Genomic DNA, 5117 nt, shown 5'->3' on the forward strand with positions numbered 1-5117 from the left:
AGTTCAAATTGACAGCAAATTTTACTAGAAAAACCTGTCATCTTTCTGCCCACATTTCTTGTGCTCTCTAGATCTCCTGGTATTATTTATCTGTCCTCATTGGTGTTTGCTACTCATCGCAATTCGGTGAATTAGGTGAATGAATTGCTCTCAGAAGACGTGTTTCAGTTTTCCTTTTAGAAATGCTAATAAAATGTCAGGCCAGTTTGAATATATTCAGTCTCATAAATTACAGAAGTTGCTTTCACACAAAGCTTTGACTTGCCCAACGTGAACATTTTTAAAAAAAAAGTAAGGCTCTTGCCAAACTTTAAAGGTAAATGCTGGATGTTCACAACATGCAATTAAAAAAGCTTAATGCAGAAAACAGATTCTTATCAGGCTGAGTGACTGAATATATTGCCCTGATTAAATCAGAGTGCAGCTGTAGAAAAGTTGCTGAATTCCATGCATACCTAGTGCATTGCCTATCATCTATCTTCAGCAAAGAGGCTCTTCATCAGATTTAGTCTTGGAAAATGAGCACTTACGTTACACTAGGCTATCTGATATCACATTTACCCAGGAGTGGAATCTTTTGGCTAGGTGCCATCTCATAAGCTTTGCACAGCATCTTAGCTTTGTTTTGTCTATAAAATATGGATACGTTTAATTAAACTGAATTAGTTTTGCTGAACAACATTTGAAATCCTTTCAAGTTCAGAAATAGCCTTGGCTAGATTTCAGTCTGGAATTCCGCTGCAGGACGCCAAATGAGCAGTATTTTCCTAATCAAATATTCTGAGTTCTACAGTCAGAAACGTATTACTTTACATGGCCTTCAAATGTCACAAAACAAATTCAGGCTTCCCTGCCTTTATATATGCAGTGTGTCCCTCTGATCTTGATTTTAAAAGTCTGTGTAAGTAAATGTATGTAAAGGCAGAGCTGGTACCAATTTGGGGCGTCTTGTTTATATTAAAACAGTATATACATCTAAGGTGAAATGGCTATTCCGCTCATTTTTCATAAGTCTGCTATATATCAATTACATTGCACGTTGTCATAGAGTCTAGGAGTGCTGCCAACTTGGTATATTTTAATAGCGATAATCATTTAATCTTTCACAGCAATTTTATAGTCTTGTACTGAAATGCTACTTGGTTTTTATTCCACATTATAAAAATTCTTATTTAAAGCGGGTGATTGGCATATGGCTGAAAGATGTTCGGATGCCAGTAAGAATAGTTCAAGAGCTTTACAACATGAGCTTAAAAGTCAACACAGATATCTTACTAATCTTTTCTGAACAGGGTGATCTTTTTTTTATGTTAATGTCTTGAATACAATATTTCATTAGAGATGTTCCCAGACTTTAGTGTAGAAATATTTGGTTTTTTAAAAGGAGAACTTTAAGATTACAGTTCTTATAAGAGGCGTATTAATATCTGAATTATTTCCTATAGCAGTAAGAAGGTGCATTTCTTAAAGAAAACATACTCAATTGCACTGAATGCTTTGGTAATGGACTTTAGCTCGATTCCCCACCCTGATAATACAAGGGCTGCCAACAGGCGGATAGGTTACAGGTGTCTTGGTCTGAGCATGGATCTTACAATCTTGACAATGTTGCAGCTAGAGACAGAGTGGAGTGTTGCTACCATATCATAAGTAACTTCTTTCCCAATTAAGTATTGAGAGAAGTAAAGTCCTTAAACCTTCTAACCTAAGGAGTAAGGGAGCTATGAGAAATAGGCTGCATAAGGAGCAGACCTTGCCTGACCAACTTGATTGCTTTTTTGATTAGCATTGCAAAGTTAGCGGATGAAGGGAAATCAGTCAATGTTTTTTTGGAATTATTTCATACTGTCCCACAAAATACACCACACTCAAATAAATCCTTGTCTACTTCGAAATGGACAGCACTGCATGGAGTGAAAATTGGCTGACTGGCCATAGGCGAAAGGCTACAATCACTAGCAAGGTGTCTAGCTAGATCTTGTGACATCAGGATCTTTTAAAATATCTTCCTTAGTGATCCAGAAAAGAAAGTAAAGAGCATGTTAATGAAATTCGCTCATGATACTAAATTTGGACGACTGCTGTAGACCAGTGAGGATAGATCTCTAATACAGAGACCGTACTCTCAGTGTCCATAACACACACACAACTCTCTTCCTTTAAGAACAAAATACCACAATTCTTAGCCTGAGCTTCCTGCTTCTAGGGCTTTTCCCTGCAAGACCTCGTCTCCCCTCTCCCCCATCCCTCTGACTCAGATACATGCAAACATTGTTTATACTCCCAGTATGGGACTGCTAAGAGCTACCTGCTGTGATGGAATCAGTAAAGAGCCATATATATCCATGCAGGCTTTTAGCGCCTGATATCCTCTCATATGCAGGAAAAATCTGAGTTCATACAGCCGGGGGGAAAATAATCCAAAACACTGAGATTCAATAGGATAAAGAAACTTGGAAAGTAGTAAATCTGAAAGAGACTTAGGAGTGACTGTGGACAGCAAATTAGACATGAGTTTAGAATGTGAAATAAGAGCAGCACAGTTTGGGACTGCGTATGCTGAGACACTGTGTCACAAGACAGGAAGGTGATTCTTCCTTTCTATATTATTGTTAATATCTATTTGTATTATTGTAATACCCAGACCCCATTGTGCTAGGTGCTGTACAAACACAGAACAAAAGACAATCCCTGCCCCAAAGAACTTACAATTCAAGTATAGGAGAAGAGACAACAGAGGGCTACAGACTTAGGGGCGAGTACAAGGAAACAATGAGACTGTATTGGTCAGCATTGTTGGCAGAGATCCTGCACACCAGTGGCTGAACTATTGTCAAGTTGTTTTCGTAGGTATCCCAGCAAAGGAGAATGTTAAGGATGGATCTGAAGGACAACAACGAGGCAGCTTTGCAGATGGATTATGGGGAGCTACTCCCAAGGGTAAGGGATAGCATGGCAGAAACCACAGTGGTGCTTGTTTGAAAATTTCACTGGGCGATGGAGGCTGGCATGATGGGCCCATTGGAGGGGGAGTCAGCATCTCAGTAGTGAATGTGAATGAGGTAACCAGGGTGGTGATAGGCTATAAAGGGCCTTCCAAGTAAAAACGAATATCTTGTGTATATATGTAGGTGTGTGTATGCGCACGTGCACACACACACACGTACTCTGGTATAACCCCAGCTAGTTAATGGTGTTATATATGGGGCACCTTTTTACCAAAAGGATTTTGTCAAAACTGAGAAGAGAGACCCAGAATTATTTGGGAGTTGTGGAGAAACTTCTGTACAAGGAAAGATGATTTTAAAACACATTAGCACAGAAAATGTGCTAGGCACCGTACCGACATATAATCCCCGCACTGAAGAACTTGCCATGTAGAAAGACAGGCAAAAACCAGGTGAAGCACAAGAGAGGTTTGTTTAGCTTCAGTTTTTTAAACTTAATATATACGATTGCCAACTGCTCCCTATTCTGTTGGTTTTGTTCTATCAAAGGCCACTGTTTTTATTCTTATACACGGTATTTAAATAAAAGCCAACATTGTCTTTTTTTGGGCAGGGGCATTGTTTTGACAAATATTTAGTTATGTTTACCCCTTGCCTGTGTATTACATCTTGTCTTCTTTCTATTTATATTGATAACACTTGTCTATTTATTTATTTATTTTACTGTGCCTTTTTTCAAATGTTAATTTTTCTTAACTTCTAGGCTATTCTTATTTTTAATTCATTTCATTTTATTTGTATTTGTTTATTTTATCATTTTAACTTTGCCTGTTTTCTGTTTTTATTTTGTTTTAACCAAGAGGGTTGTGATTTTTTTTCTTCAACCCAATGGGAGGGGAAACAACCAAAAATCAAATATCTATTAAATGAAACACACAGTGTATTTTAGAGTATCTAAATCACTTTGTAAGCATATTTATTCCTCAAACTTAAGAAGGTGCACACATGCTGCAGGAAGAAAAGCTTGCAATTTGTTAAATAAAACACAAGAACACAGTAATCCAGTCCCCTGTCTACTAATTAGTCCTATTACTCTTTTACATCTTCTCTTAATGCTGGAACACTTTTTCCAACTGAATTGCTTCTTCACGATCTAATTTCAGCCTCTCCAATCCAAACATGTTACAAGGCTTCGGTCGCTTGACATCCCCAATTTTCCACCATTTTGGTGCAGCAACTTTGACCAAATCTATCTTCCTTGAACCATAGATTGGAGGTAGAGATCTGGATCTTCAGCTGTAAATGCTAGAAGTGAAGAGAGGAATTCAGGATTATGTCCCATCAACTATGTTTCAGCCTTCCTCTGTGTAGCGGCTGCTCTCATTCCTCCCAAGCAGCTGGGGCCTGAAAGGGACCACCTACCACTGAGAATTCCTCACCCATATAGTGTGGACTGCATGGGGGGGCATGACCTCAAGGCATCTGGTGACTGGAGAGTGCAGCTGGTCCCTCTCCCTTGTCCAATCCATAGAAAAGTTAAGAGTTAACTCTGTGAAATGTAGCTGATCAGCTAACTGTGAGAGGAAGGTCACAAATGGAGTGAACACTAAAGGGCGAGCAAAATTCCTTCGTATAATAAAAGGGACTAATTAAGAGCTAGCTTTAATAAAATTAAGAAATTGGGCTGAATACCACATGGGCTATTCAGTGCGAGCTGAGCGAATGTCTAGATTAGGGAAATAGTTTGTTAGAAATGGCTAACATCTTAAAACACTAGTGTGCACACGTCTAATACCTTTCACTGTATGGTAGCTGGGGGGTAGTTTACTTGGCTCCCTCTTGGGATGAGCCGGGCCAGCTATAACACTTCTAAAGGTGTTTAAACCCTGTCTATGCTGCTGGTTTAATATGCGTTCATTAAAATATTGTAGCTAACACATTTTTAAACACCATCTATTTATCTCGTCTCAGCTTAGGCTGTGGACTAGTCTCAAAAGAAGAGCAGCAGAAGCCCTATCACTTAGCTCTTGGCTAGACAGAACAATAGACAATTTACAGTCAGAACAGCCCTGCCGGGATATGGAGACAGGCTATATGGTCTCTTCCATTTCTAGAGGCTGGTTCTAGACCTCCGTGCACTGCAGAACCAGTCTGGGTAATCCCATGACA

The sequence above is a fragment of the Natator depressus genome, chromosome 1, assembly GCF_965152275.1.
Source record: "Natator depressus isolate rNatDep1 chromosome 1, rNatDep2.hap1, whole genome shotgun sequence".
NCBI classification, from domain to species: Eukaryota; Metazoa; Chordata; order Testudines; family Cheloniidae; genus Natator; species Natator depressus.